At 30.6% G+C, this 16,719-nt stretch overlaps 1 protein-coding gene across 7 annotated transcripts in view; it reads left to right on the forward strand.

Moving 5' to 3' along the window:
• The window catches only part of LOC129908116 (phosphatase and actin regulator 4), a 413,058-nt gene that overhangs the window by 270,656 nt on the left and 125,683 nt on the right, over positions 1 to 16,719 (forward strand). The window lies entirely within an intron of this gene.

Raw genomic sequence — 16,719 nt, forward strand, 5'->3', positions numbered from 1 at the left:
GAAAAACTCCTTTTTCTCTTTCGCCCCACAATCGTGTTTGAACCGTGAAATTACAACATTTTTACAACCATTTGGTTTGACACTTTCAATTTCCTCCTACTCATCATCATCATAATAAATATTGTGTGCCTTGGAGCATGTTGTCTAGCATTTAATGCCACAACAAACATCAATAAAGTTAATCTTTTACACGCACTAAACAAGTGTCTAACTAAATGATTATGATTACCTTTATCTATCAGTATTTGATGTGGTTTTTTGATAAAAAAAAAACAAAGTAATTAATAAAAATATTAACACAACTCTTTGATATTATTGACTTTTTTATATCGATACTACATAATAATTATTATCTATTCTTTTAATAATTAATAACAGAAAAAACACCCCAAAAAAGTAGGTGTAGCTGTCAAATTATAGCTAATACCATAGATTAACCATTGCTTTTATGTGACACTTTATTACGTTTCCACCCGTCAACAATTTTTTGAATAATTATTTCCCTCCTTGAATTTACCTCATAAATTATTGTGTGAGATAATTTTTTTTTTTCTAAGTAGTAGGTACTCTGTCTGTTTTTTTTTTTTTGACATTTGACAACGTCACGGTTATGCGCTTACGTCACAATGCCCGGCAAGAGAGAAGTCATGCGTAGTGAAATGTCATTTTGACAGGTAGCCATTATTGAAGCTTTCTTCTTGTTGAAGAGAATTATTTTCATTTTCTCTTGAATTTTTCTGCACTTAAAAAATTGTAGTAGATTTTTCCTTTTCTCTCATCTGATACACATTTCTCACATCATTTTTTTACGGAATATAGAGGAGATTGGGATTTTTTTCTGACAACGATTGAATGAGTGAGGGTAAAGAGTGTTGAAAAAAAAAAAAAAAAATGATTTGTATGCGCCGTAAAAATGAATAATATTTATTTCCGCTGCGGCTGCTGGTGGAATTTTAATTGAAGAACGTGACGCAACGTATACAATACAACAACATTGACAGCGGTGGCGATGGTGGTGACAATGGCGGCAAACGTGACAGATTCATCTGTCACGAAATTAATTCCTCTGTCATAACACAGACCGATGCGATGCACGCCGCCGCTGCCTATCCTCTTGTCAATTGAACCGAACCGGAGTAATGTCAATGAGCTTGTATAACATTCACCCTGTGTGTCAACATATTCTTCAATTGGATTTGATTGTTGGCAAAAAGAGTAAAATGATTGAAGATGACGTTTCAATTAAAACTACTTTTCTCGATGAGGGACATGATAATAGATATATTTTTTCAACTCTATGTTCTTGTTAATGTCATGTGAGAAGACAGAAAAAAAAACGTAATGTAGTTTGCCATTTTCTTAATATGAGATATCCTTGCTCATAGCGCAAAATCCTTTGTTTTGCAAACAAAAGGCACAGTTTTTTCACATATACACATGGTCGGACACATAACCGGCGCGCGTGCAATACTTTCTTTTTTTTTTTTAGTTCGTCTCCTCCTTCTTTGTCCTTCCTCATCCTTGTGCGCCGCCGCCCATCTTTTCGTCCTTCCCAGGCTGTGCAACTTGGTTGCAGCAAAAAGTCAATAATTTAACTTTTTTTTTTCGTTCCTGTGTTAAGTTTGTAATGCGAGAAAATGTGGAAGCGTGTTTAATATGCTGCACACCATGTGTGTCCTGTGGATCCTGGGTGCTCTTAACAATCCAACAAAAACAACAACGATGACGGGAGGTAGTTTTGACTGGAGATAGTGGGGTTGGGAATGAGAAGGTATGGTACCTATGCAAACAGACAGACTTCATGTTCGAATAGTGGTTTGAGCTTGAAGGACTATAATCATTTGTGCAGGCAGTATTTATGGTATATGTATATGCATTGCATCCTACTTGAAAGCAAAACCAGGCTCTTTTACCAAACAGCAGCAGCAGCGCATCAGAAGTCGTCGAAAAACTAAGGCGAGGCAAAAAAGCAAATCCAAAAGCAAAAACAAAAAAAAAATATCCTCATGCATCTAGACAAACTTTAATTATACGGATGCTTTTCATCGTATACCCATATTATGATTTCACTACGGATAGGGATGAATGTCCTTTTTATAGGTTGAAATTTGTGTTTATGGTTTATAGACTTGGTATTCGTATTTTTTTTTTTTTCATTTCTCTTTTTTTTTTTTAATGGATTCAGATTCATCCATTAGAGTGTTGCACACTGGGTGCTTCTGTGGATTTTCTATGAAGATATTATGATTGGTGTTGGCAAAATGAATGATGATGTTGATGATTATGTAGGTGAGTGGTGAGTTCAGGTAAAATAGGTTTTTATTTTTTTTTTTTTGCTTCTTTTTTTGAAATCCAGGAAAGAAGATTGATTTTAAATAAAAGAAAAACATTTTTTTAACACAAAAAAAAAAAAGAAGAAATAAATAAGATCTTTATGTTAGTGGTGGTACTGTAACGTTTTTTGACATTTAAAGAGTTATGCTTTGTTCCTTAGATGTTTATTTTTATAATGAAGAAAAAAAATGTTGGAAAATAGATACAAAAGTTAAAGCATCAGTCTTATTTGCAAAATTTAGTTTTTGTTTATCCATCTTCTCAGGATTCACCTCATCCTTCCCCCATGAAAAAACCTCTTTTTTTTTGTAAAAAAAAAATTACTTATGTTACCCACCTTTTGCTTCAATTTGAATTTTTGGAAATTTCGAAAAAAAATACTCCCAAAATAAGGATAGTGAAATTATGATTAGTCATACAAGATATTTTGGACTTTTTTGCTCTCAATATTCAGTTCAGAAGAATTTTAACAGGATATATTATTATTTGTTCATAGGATTCGAGGTCCTATTACTTAAAAATTGTCAAAAACCCGATCTTATATCACCAATTGTTTTTACTCATTATTTAGACGATAATTGAAAAAGTGACATTTTGTATCGCGTAAAGAATCAAATGTTTTCGTTTGCGAGAACGAACAAACAAACAAAAAAAAAAAAATGTTCTGAGTCTGTTGCACTTTTTTTTTTATAAAACCGACCCCTGAAATAGGTAGTTTTTGTGGCATTTATAACTAAAAAATCAGGATTTTTGAGTTATGCCGGTTATCTCCTGAATTTTTTACATATAATATAATTTTTATCATAAAAAACCGAATTCTATGAATAGAAATTTATATTAGGTATGGTTTTCTCATGCATACCTTAGTCCAAACTGGACCAAATTGAAATGAGACCACATGGGAAGCAGAAGCTTCATTGAAATAGGTTCGCCCAGTCCAAACTTCTGAGGTTAAAAGCATATAAGATAAAACAGTCGAATTAAAAACATTCTTTTTTTTTAAAGAAACTTGAACGAGAAAAATAGAATACCTATATCTTGGATTTACAGCTTTTTAAATGCAATTTTGTTTTGTGATACAACATTTAAAGGTGTTTAGTCCAGCCTATGTTGGTTAAAAAATAGCTTAGGTACTAGAAATTTTTGTAAGGAAAGTGGGGGCAAGACCGCCCCTTTTGTGTTTGATTGTCTTAAAAACCAATAAAAAACAACTTTTAATTAAAATAAAGTTCATATTCATTAAGTTAATTGTTTACTGTAGGAACTCTCACTAATATATAAAAAAAAAAATTAAAAATATTGAACAAAAGATAATAAGTTTTGAAAAAACATCAAACAAAAAACGGTCTTGTCTTGTCTATCAAATTTTGTTAGTAGAAAGACCGTTTCTTTTGTTTTAAATGCAGTCTATTTGCAATAATAACACACTAATGCTATACTTTTATTAATACTCACTCCAGCACAAGCTTTGAGATCGAAATGGAAGTACCTAGTGACTTTCATGTTATTTATGCATTGCCTCAAGTAGCACAAAAATTCTAAAATACACCAAAATATTTGCACTTTTATGATATGCATTTTGAACGAAAATTTAATTTCTTAGATGAATTAAAATAATTATATATTAATTTTAAAAATGGTGTTCAGCTTCCAGCTAAATCTCAATTTTTCCTTAGTTTAAAATAAATACCGATTTCTGAATTCGGAAAAAAAAAATTAAATGACGACACAACAAGGTGTGCATTCTAACCAAAGTATAGTCTACAAAATATGCCATATTGGTTGGTTTCCAAATCGAATAATTTTATGCACCATTAACCCTCTACTGCATACGAAGCCAAATATGGTTTTGTCTGTTTGTATGCACTTTTCTCTTCTCTGTCACAAAAAAATGTTAAAGATTCAATACAATCCCCTTCTTTGTGTTTCTGAGCACCCATAGAGATAGTTTTTTCGTGTGTCTGGCCCAAAATAAAGGTGTATTTTATGATCACAGGTGAGTCGATCAGTCGTGTGCATTGAAATCGAAAGTGTAGAATATATTCATACTTTAAGTGTTAATTACTGCGTTTGTTTGGTAAGTAAAGTGGAATTAAAAATTTATTTATGATCGATTGTCTAATTGTGTATGCTAGGAACCAATTTTGAATGAAAAAAAATTTTTAGGCTGGTCTTGGGAGGGCAAAAAGTACGGAAGCCATATTTGGCTTCGTATGCATTAAGGGGTTGTAAATCTACACAATTTGTTAAAATTTTTTTTGGAAAATTTTGTTCCTTTACATTATTATTTTGCTTGGATGCTATGTTTTACTTCAGAAATGGAACCCCTTCGCTTTTAGAGACATTTTTCTCATGTTAACCCCATTTTCAGCGGCGTAACCACAAAAAAATTAGGGGGAGGGGGGCTCACCTATAATATTTTTCAATCATTTTATTGCTTTTTAGTTTTTTTAAGATCTAGGATTGGGTGAAAATGTTGGAGCAAGACTTACTTCGATAGTGAAAAGAATGTGAACCAGAAAAAATATATATAACGGCAAAAACAAATAGCTTTTCTTGGTTCTATGGCTTAAAATGAGCCAAATTTGAATTAATTCTTAACCTCTTGTAATGAAATGTATTTATTTTACTTTATTTTGTTTTTAAATGATAAATATATATCTTTTGATAATTTAAATTGTATTCTTTACATAATCTAAACAAATAAAATTAGTAAAATTTCTTACCCCTTAATGCACACGAAGCCAAATTTGGCTTATAAACAAATTTTTTAAACAAATTAATTTAAACAAATTTTTTTGATGAAAACCGTTTTGAAACAACCCAAAGAACCCATGTCAAGAATTTTTTAATTTTTTCGTCCGCTAATATTAATTCATGCAGTAGAGGGTTAATATTATAAAAACAAGTGAATATCGGTTCATTTTTTGGACGGAATTTCAAAAAAAAATGTTTGAATTTTCAATTAAAAAGATAATGGTATAGTGTTTATACCATCTTTTTCAAACATACACCATTTTGTTAAACTTTCTCAGTTTTACACCAATGAACTTACACCATTTTATACATCATGCTACTTGAGCGTGACCCTGTAATCATATTCTTTTTCGATAAGTCACAATTTTCAGACACATGATAGTGCTGGCTGTTGTCGCTTGATTTGAAGCAACTTCTACTTCCAACTTGCTAAAAAAATACCAAGTTAATTCGAGGGTATTAAGGTAAATTAAAGTTCTCATTAAAATTAATCAATTAAAAAAAAAAAGAGGTTGTCTGTAAAGCCGGCTTACGGACGATGATTTTACGTGATAAAGTCTGGTACGCTGCTCGCGCTAAAATTTAGCTGAGATAAAATTCCCATACAAGTTATCGATAACTTGTATGGGATCCATTTTATCTCGGCTAAAAATTTTCGATAATTTGTATGGGAGCTAAAATTTAGCGCGAGCAGCGTACCAGGCTTAACGTCGTAAGAAAACAGGTTGTGTGCTTTTAAAATGAGCCATTTCCATTTGAAGGGTTTATTTATTTCAAACAATCAAGGGGCACGGTAGTGCCCAGCCAAGTTCTCTAGCAACTTTGGCACTACACCCTTATTTACAGGAAACAACTCAGGCCATTTTCGACCCCCCTCTAACTTCCACACCAAAGATGCTAGAAATTTCAAACTCGCTACATTTATTGAGCTTGTCAAAACCAAACTCCTCACAAAATTTAAACCTTTTACGATGAGTAGTTTCTGAGATATAGGGCTTCAAAAATCGCAAAAACCGTAACTGACTGACTGACTCACTCACTCACTCACTGACAGATCATCAAAATTATGGAGAACTTCCCGCCATCGTAGAAACTTGAAATTTTACACGGTGATAGGGCTTGTGGTGTATACAAAGGGAAAAATCGAAAATTTGAGATTTTCAATTCAGGGGGCGTGGCATCCGCCCATTTCCGCTGAATTATCATCAAATATTATAGAGCACTTCTGATTATCGTAGAATCTTGAAATTTGGTAGAATGGTAGAGCTGGTAGTTTATACAAAGGAAAAAAATTTAAAATTTGAGAATTTCAGCCAGGGGGCGTGGCAACCGCCCATTTCCGCTTAATTTTCATTAAATATAATAGAGCATTTCTGATTATCGTAGAATCTTGAAATTTGGTAGAATGGTAGAGATGGTAGTTTATACAAAGGAAAAAATTTAAACTTTGAGAATTTCAGCCAGGGGGCGTGGCAACCGCCCATTTTCACTGAATTTTCATCAAATATAGAGATTTTCAATTCTACAGCCATACCTTGCAAAAAGTAGTGAAATCACAACAAAAACATTTCTGTTAAAAAAGGAGCCAAGTTCTCCTATGTTAAAATTATGCTGGCACAAAAAGTACTGAGATGTAAAAGTGTACCAAGTTCTAAAGTTTGGGTTCAAATTCGTATCAATAAAATTTTGATTGTTTACTTGGCAATTTTTGAAATAACTTTAAAAATCGGTAATTAAAAGAAAAATTGTCAAGAGAACAATCAAAATTTATTGATACGAATTTGAACCCAAACTTTAGAACTTGGTACACTTTTACATCTCAGTACTTTTTGTGCCAGCATAATTTTAACATAGGAGAACTTGGCTCCTTTTTTAACAGAAATGTTTTTGTTGTGATCATAATTTACAAGAAAAAGCTAAAAAAAAAAATACCTTTTTTCTCTCATTATGTTAATTTTTTTTATTTTAAAAGCTCACAAAAAAATATACCATTAAAAAACCAAATATTTCTTCTAAATAATAAAACCATTTTTAAATTTTTACAATGAGCAAAAAGTATTAAAATAATTTATTTAAAACAATCATTTTCATCAAAAAAAGCAAAGAAAACATGTAAATTTATCTTCTCACGCTATTAAATTCATTTTTTTTTAACAATCTATAAAAATTTTTAAACCATCTGAAAGATTATTGTCTTAGCTTAAAATATATATATATGTAGATCAAGTCTATGAGACATCTACAAAAAGACCTAGAATTTTTTAAACTCGATGAAATTTCATCAAAAAAAGCAAAATAACATTTATTTTTATGTTCTCATGCTATTAAATGAATTTTTTCCCTAACAACCTATAAAAAATTGTATATCATGTGAAAGCTTGTTGTTTCACCTTTCAAATGACGTATCAATTTCATTTCAAAGATGCCTACAAGAGAAGTTAGTTAAAGTCAACCATGTGGAATTTCCAGACTGAGATTACGGTACTTCCCACACCGTTATCTCAAAATTATGTTCACGAAAATGATTGAAATCTCGCACACATATAGTCATAGTCATGGTCTATCATTACTCCATATATAATATTCCTCTAACTATTAAAGAAAAAAAGGTAAAAATAAAAAACGATGAAAATCGGTTAAAAACCTGTTTTTTAAAAACTTATTTTTCTCCGTATTCAGTCAAAACTTTTTTAACGATTCCAATTTTTTGTACATGTATGCGCATTTATCATGTCCCTTATAACTTGAGATTTTTTGAACGCTCCAAAAAAAGCTAATAATCAAAAACTACCCAAAAATACCCCTAAAAAAGTAGGTATTTTTCAAAAATTCATATTTCGAAACGCAGAGTGTTGGAAAAAAATCCGTATTAGACACCTAATTTTTTTTCCTTCATCTTTCACCTGGCACCTTTAAAATTGCCAAAAAAAATGTCCCCTACCCATAATCAACACCTGATCAACGTTCAAACAAAACGTTATAGCGGAGTTCCAGAATTTATTATTTTTTTAGAATTTTTTCTTAAATTCAGTTATACTAAAATCAGTCTCCTCTATCTATAACAAAAAGAATCAACTCTCTACGACCACGCGTTTAGATTTTAGCCCAAATTTCATCTTTCCGTTTTACCCCTGTTTACCCTATTAAATGACGGAATTTTTAAAAATCCTTCATTTGGATTAGGCTTTAGATTATTATTTTTCAAATAAGCTTTAGGAGATTTTTGTATCTCTAAAAGTTTATTTTTAATTTTGAATTTAAATTTAACGCTAGAAAATGGCGTCACTTTTTTGTGGTGGCCGCCATGGTTCATCGATTAATAAGACGTTATCACGTCAAAAAATTATCGAAACAAAAATTGAAAAAAAAAAAATCAAAATTTACTTCAATTCGAGACATTGCTCCTTAGTAAAAAGTATATCTTGATTAATTTTTTTGATCAAGTTTTCGAAAACGATACAAAAATTGATTTTTAGTTGAAGCCAATTTTAGTAGTAATGGACTGTTTGAAGCTCAAAACCATCCAAGGGGTTGTAGAAGCCACTTTAAAAGTAATTTGTTTTTTTTGTAAACGTTCTTGAAAATAATTAACACTAGATACATTCTGTTTATATAAAATGCTTTATGTAATTCAGCCAAATATTACTATGAGCACCTACATTCTATCCAGTCTTATATTTTAATTACTTTCTGTAGTCGATTTTCAAGAAAATTTAAAATTACTTCAAACGATAGTTTCACTTTTTGATCCTTCTGAGAATACAACTTAGGTAATTGTCACGACTCTTTAGCTCAATTATATAATGGTTGTTACTTAATCTTCTTGGATACCAGTTAAAAACCACCATTTGACTTATAACATCACAATGAAGAATAGCTATTAAAAAATTTAAAAACAACTACTTTTAATTAAAAAAAAGCTCATTGTCTAACTTCACTGGAATAATATTAATAAAAGAGAAAAACAATACTGATGGTCTGTTTTAAAAAAATGTCGAGGTGTCATCCTGAAAGACTTTGTGGTCATTACTAAAATGACACACACAATTTCTTATCCTCACGCCACTTGTACGTTTTTGTTTTGTTGCGTTGCAATTTAATTATCCTGATTTATTATTTATAGAACGCGAAGACCGCCTGCCTATTCCATTTCCATTTCGTAAGAAATACAAGAAAAAAACTACTACTAAAACTCTCTCAACAAAAATCTAGGTCAACAGTTCCTATTTTTCCACTTTTTTTGTTTGTCCTTCTTTTTTTTCTCTGTAGAAAATGCATACTTCGTGGTTCGTTAATTCCCAGAAGCTTTTCATGCCTCAAGTGGCTATGGTTCAACCAACCCCTAAACGCAATGGTTTCTGTGTGGTGGCAATGGAATTGTGTATAGTGTACGGTGTGGTTTAAGGATATACCTAACCAACATTCAGGTTGTTCCACACAATCTCAAGTTATTTTCTTTTTTTTTTAATCCTTTGAATGCAAATCAATGTGCAAAAAAATAAAAAGAAAGCAGTTTCATCATGACTATTGAGGGTACCCAATATTTCTCTCACTCTCGGTGTTCGTTTGCCACCCTTTCATGCAAATCAGTTGATTTATGAAAGATTTTGAGTATTCCTTGCAATTCACACACACACACACCCACACACATTTTCTAAAAGAGACGCTGCGAACGATGAAGGAAAAAATTAAATCTCAAAAATTCTTATTGAGTTGAAGAAGGCTTCAGGTCATATAATTTCCTTCCATCTCTGGAACTCGAAATCTTCAAAATGAAGTACCATTCCATCTTCAAAAGGTTTTTAGAAAAAAAAAAAGAAAAAAACGAGTAAATATTGAATAAGGAAATGGCTTGAAGTTTCAAACAATTTTTTACCACCTGTCCTTAACACTTTTAGGTGTTTGTCTAGATACAAAAAGAAAAACTCAATTTGAGAAATTTCTTCTCCTTTCCGCAAAACGGAATTTATTAATAAATTTTGATTAATTATGGTGAATTCTCTCTGAATGGATTCTTCCGCATCTGCACTTTGTGTTTTTTTGCGCAAAGCAAAAGGATTTTATCCTTAAATTCTAGGTTGGTGATCCTTAAGTAATATTTTGAGTAAAACTTGTGAAAATTTCTCACACGAAAAGGAGTTTTTTTATTTTTTTTTTCTGAGAAGGGGAGGGAGTTTAAAAAGTAGTCACGTAATATGGAGTTTGTGTTTGTAGGGAAATATGGTTGTTGCTTTGAAACATGCAATTGACTAATATGAGAGTGAAAAACATGAAATTTAGTTAAGTTATTGTGAAAATGAGTTCATAGAATTAAAACAATTTTTACATCAAGATAAGGACAATGAACTTTTTTTGATGTGTAATTTTATATTTTTTATTACTTTTTATAAATTGTTATGAAGCTTTTAAAAGTAGATAAACCTCCTCCCAAAAAAAAAAAAAAGAAAAATTAAACATACATAAAAAAAGAAAAACATTTAACGACTATCTCACATGCCACATAAAATTGTTGGTTAGTCACAAATTAATAACCGATTATTATTTTTTTTTAATGGATAATTTAAAATATAAAACAATATATATTTCAAAATGTGGTGATGCGAAAAAGTTAGTGTCTAACATTTTCAAGGGAAGCTACGAGTCTGATGTCACATCGAGCTGTAAATTAAATGATCCCAAATTATCTGTTCAGCAAAAAAAAAAATCAGCCCTTTCACAAAAGATAATTTTTTAAAAAATTAATTTCCATTGAATATTACCGCTGATTTGTTGGGAAAAAAATCTTTCATCAAAAAATACTTTTTGTTTCATATTAAATCTGAATAGAAGAATTTTATCCCTCTATCATGTTTTTTTTCTCATTGGTTTTTGGTTATTTCTATACTTCCTGTTAAACAGTGGTCAGATTTACCAATCTAGCGGAAGAAATCTATTTTTTAAAGCAAAATTGCATCTTTGTTTAGTGTTTAATATAAATTGTTTACGCTTTATTTTAGTTCTTTGGCATCACTGACTTTAAATCTGTCCTCAGTTTTTTCCTAACAGCTCTGGCTTGGATGATACAGGGAAATGCTTAAAATGTAGCGACAATTCGACTATTGAAATTTTATAACGGGAATATCTAAAAAACGCAAGCTAATAGAAATTTTTTAACTTCGGATTCGAGTTCAGCACCTCAAAAACTTCGGAAAATTTCATCAAAGTTAATAAAACAAAACCCTTGTAGCGTGTGTATTTTTTTTTTTTACAAAACATAAGGATTCCTGCCTCTTAAATCCCGGCAGGAGTCAGGGTTGCCATATTTTGTTATTGGTATTGAATTTGAATACAGATTCTACACTAAGGTGGGTCGTTTTTGGGTTTTTTTTTCGAATTTTCGAATTTTTCGAAATCGTAATAGCGCGGAAAAGTTGTAAATGGTGAAGACTAAGAAGGGGTTAAAAAATAATTAAAATCGGTTAATATCTTCAATCCGCGCATATCGGCTCTAAAGCTTAAAAAAATATTAGAAAAAATGGTATTTTTACAAAAAAAATTTAAACACCCTAACATCTTTTTTTTTTATAAAATAGCTTTGGACAACCTTTATATTAGCTAAATATTAAGTAGAAAAAAAAATTGTTCAAATTGGGTATAAGGACTTCCGGTCGCACATGCGTTTTGAAATATGTCGAAATATGTCAAAATTCCTATTTTTACGAAATTTTTTTAATGGTTTAGACTATTTGGTAAATTATTATTTTTACCAAATTTGAAGTAAAAATGAAGTTGACACAATTAGTGAATGCTATGAACTCGTTAAAAATTTGAAAATCTGTTGGTCAAGAGGGATTTGACTATGTATCATTCTCCTCGTCGCACAGTGGTGCTTTATGGCGTCAAAAATCATTTACACGGCCATTTCTTGACGAAAAGTTATGAAATTTGGGACACTGAAATATATTAGTATGAGAAATACGAAAAATCTTCCAACTTTTATTTTTTTCAAAATATGGGTTCCAAAATGGCGGACAGAATAAGCGTTTATAGATTTTTTTTTTTACAAAACTGAATATAAGCTAGAAATTTAGCTAAATTGATGTCAAAAAGATGTTCGCTCTTGGATTTGTTTATAACTGTTCATATTCAATGAAAAACAAAATTTAAAAAATTTAAAACAAAGACCAAAACGTATGCTATTTCTTGGATTTTTTGATTAAATTAGCACATTTTTACATCTTTCCTATTTATTTTGATAAAAACATAGTTGCCAAATATATAACGCCAAAATAATCAACTTTATATGTGAAAATAAATATGAAATATGTAAAAAAATGTGCTAATTTAATCAAAAAATCCAAGAAAACTCACACAGTTTTTTACTTACTTATTTAAATTCGCGAAGGCTTTTTTTTTAACTTTTTGCAGCATTCTTCAAAACTTGTTTCTGTTCTTATCATTTTTGTGGTTAGTGAAAACTGTCTAAAAACGGTATAAAAACATTCAAGTCTAGCACTGTGACTTTTATATACCTATCATCTTAAATTTTTAAAAACCAGTTAGGAATTTCGCAATGAGTAGATAAAAAACATTGTATATTAAATCAATTGCTTCGAATAATTGGTCAATGGTAAATATATTATATGAATTTTAAAAACTCTTTCACACTAAAATAAATAATACGCATTCCCATTGTGACCTGCTTTTTTTAAGAAAATGTAATATAATTTCAAAATTTCGTCGCTGAAATTCAGAGATTTTGGGCTTTCTTGAATTTTTTATTGTATAGCTGGCTACATGTTTACCGGTGTCCCGAAAGGATTAAACAAGTTAGCAAATAAACACAATCAGTTAGAGTCAATTAAAAAAAAAACTATTTTTTTAATTTTTAACGAACATATTTTTTTCAAAAACCCGTTGACTCAATTTAAATTTAAGCCTATTGTGAAACATATAAACTTAATTTTCAAAAAAAAAAATCAAAATAAAGATTATAATAAGATAAGCATTTATGTTTTCATTATTGAGACAGTTTATTCAATTCCGGTCTATTATATAGGGAATTAACTTCATTATTGTGTAAAAATCATATTTTAGCTAAGTCAGGTGTTTTAACTCAGAATCAGTAAAAATGTCAATACATAGTATTGTTGGTCCGAAAATTTTAGTGAACATTTTTGAACACATTCGATTTTGGAGAAAGTGGCCTAAAATGGCACCACCAATGGGGGGGGGGGAGGCGGGGGAGAAAGATTTGCGGGGGTAGGGATTAAGCACCACTTGTTCCAAGAAAATGGAAAAGGAGCTCTTTGACTCGATTTTTCATTTAAAATCACGTATGTTTGGACAGTGTGCCATTTTACCCGGCTAAATTTAATCAGTACAATTTGTAGATGTCTTGAAAATTAAAAAATTAAATACTTTTTGGAATATTTTCAACTCGCATAAATATGTGAGAGTAATATATTAAACCTTAAAAAGTATATAGCATTTAAGTTTGAATGTTACTTTTTTTTCGAGATATGGGACATTTTCCTTAGGGGGACCATTTTAGGCCACCTTTACATGCCTGACTTTGAAATTGAAAATTTATCAATTAGGTTTTATTAAAAATTTCAAAACAAAAAAAGGTTAAAATCAAAATGTAGTGAGCAGAAAAATATATTTCAGATAAAACCAACCAAACAAACGGTCACTGTGGTGTATACGTAACCATTTCGTTTAGTTTCGTTTGTATTTTTATTTCCTTGCCTATCATGTAAAGTATAAATTAATTTTATCGATTTTATTTCAATGTAATGTATAATTATTTCAATTTTAACTAATATTTAAGTTTGTAAAAAAAACAAGATTTTATCTTAATAACAACACTATAGAGTTTCACATTGAACTTTGAAATTATTAAGCGTGTGAGCGTTTTTTTAATGATTTTTTTTTTACTTAAATTTTAAGAGTCTATTCTCACAAAAAAACAAAACAAATGTCACTGGTTTTATATCTACACAAACTCGTGTTTCAAACCCATTAAACAATTTTTGTTTGGCTGCAAAAAAAAAGTAATTAAATACATGAGTAATCTGATTTCATTGTATATGACAAAAAATGCAATAGATACAATAACAAAAAAAATCCAAACAAATATTTATTATAAAAGCTTAAAAAATTTTAAGTACCGAAAATATTGTATAAATTGTTCTTGATTTGTATACAATTATACTGATCCTATGGAAAAAAAATTATAAAAGTAACATTTTCAAGCCATGCAGAAAAAATATAATCCTTAACGACTAATAATCTTGTTAACTATTAAAAATCGGAAAATCTATTCGTTCGGGAATATTTGTTTTTCGGACTTTATTCTATATCAAGCTTATACTCCTATTCCTTACTCATCAATTAATAATAGTAAAAAATCTTGAGAGCTGGTTTAATCAAAAACAAAAATGATGTACACATGAATCTTGAGTGGATAAAATCTATCACATTATTGTCCATCACTTCAACCATGAGAACTAAAAAAAAAAAATCTTAGAAAAAAAAATATCCTTTTCCATGGTAATTTGAAGCCGAAACACTTATCGCACATCTTCTTCGAGTGTCCTTGATACATAAAAACATCTTTGCCCATTAAAGGGTGAACCTTTTTATCATGCAATTAGCAATGTGTGTGTGTGTGTGTTTCTCAGTTTCTGCTTATACCATTCAACTTGACACCCCCTCAGCTTTGTATATTGTGGCATGTTTTTGTGTTGTTGGCTTTTGGCCTTATCGATCTTTATACAGTCTATACACCATCATCACACTGAAAAAAGCAATATTCGTTTCAATTAAGTCAATCGCTTGAGAATCTCACAGCATAGAGCTACTGCTCTAGAAGTAAATATTCGTTACAAAAGGTTCTTCTTCATTTTCTCTATGGGCCAAGAACCAACAACGGAAAAAAGAAGGAAAGGCCTTTTTCTCCTGATAAACAGGAAGAAACAAGAAGAAAAAAAAAATCAAGTTAAATGAGTCCCTTTGGGCAAACGATGAATAAAACTGTGTTAAGCACCAAAACCAGCATCAATTTACCCAGGAACAATGGAATGGGACAAAGAAAGAAAGAGAGAGAGAATCTAGTGAAGGCCATCTTGATGGGCCATTGGGAGCATTACTCCACCTCAAGGATATACTCTCACACGCCAGGACGATATGAAATTAAGTTCATTTATTTAGCTTAAACATTATGAACCAAAAGCAGATCTTGGTAAAATATATATGTACATGGGCAAAGCATGTGTATAAATATGTAATCCTTGTCACAATTACCTCAGCTAAAGGTTCTGAAAAGTCATATTGTAGACTTAACGCAACATATTTATATGTTATATCAGGAAACAACAACCACAACAAATTTGTAGAGCATACTTTGGAGCTATGTATATATGTACTCTTCTTTTGCCCTATATAGAACGATGATGTGTGTGTTTGAGAGAAGGGAAGTTAAATTTATACTTGCGGTATATATTTATCTTCGTCATCATCAGCATCAGCATCATGGGCTTGACGGCAAGGATTTACGCTCTAGTGAAATATTATCCTTTGAAGAGAGAATATTTTCCTTTCGATAGACACAAAAAAATAAAAACCAAAGAACATACCCCAGGATATGGATGGAGAAGGTGACGACTATACTAACTGTATAGCGGCGGCGGCGATGTGATGTTAGAACAAGCTTGAAAATTATTCTCGTGACATTAAGATGAATGTTCATCACACACTTACGAGCATGTAATCAGAGGTAAATTAGTTCAACCGGTCATGCATTTGTTTGAGTCGAATTATTTTTAATTCAGTTGATATAATTAAAATTAAAAAAAAAAAAAAAACATTATTACTGCGTTTGACAGAAATGAACAAGTAAAAAATTGATATTACTTGATACTTTGAGAGACTTTTAAGATTCGTGAAAAAAAATCAAACCTAAGACAACTGTAACATATGACATCGCGATGTTAGAGAATGAAAAAAAGTGGGTCCCAAAATTCTTTCTGCTTATCTGTCGGTCTCATATCTCTCTATTTCGAGCTTAAGCCCAAACAGTTCTTGTGATTTTCGAAAAAAAAAACTTTGTTACTATGGGTTACGAGTAATTTCTTAGATTTGATTTTTGTAAAGACCTAAACTGACGGTACTTCCAATATAACCAATATAGTCCAGTAAATTTATAATTTGATCCAGAATTTTGTAATTAATTTTCTCACTATACCGGTTGCATATTTGTCCGGTTTATATGTTTCTGGGTATTTATGTTCCCCTATAACTTCCAAACTACTTATTATCATTTGAAAAAAGAGGTATTATTGAAAGCATCTTTCTTGTCCGCTGTTTATAGAATTTGAAACTTTTTCTAATGGTGCGCCCTCTAGAAGTTAAAATTAATTAACTAAAAATTTTGATGTTTATGTAAGAGCGGTTCTACAAATAGCATTTTACACGTTTTTATATTCAAGGTAAATTTCTCTGAAACCATTCGCCTCAAGGAATTTTACTCTTGGAGGCTTTTGATCCATACAATATGAAGTGGAAGATAATAAATTTCATCAATTCTGTCTCACTTTTCAGGTCCTTTGGTCTTATTTTGTTTTTTAAAGTAGGTATAACATAAAA

The sequence above is a fragment of the Episyrphus balteatus genome, chromosome 2, assembly GCF_945859705.1.
Source record: "Episyrphus balteatus chromosome 2, idEpiBalt1.1, whole genome shotgun sequence".
Taxonomy (NCBI): domain Eukaryota; kingdom Metazoa; phylum Arthropoda; class Insecta; order Diptera; family Syrphidae; genus Episyrphus; species Episyrphus balteatus.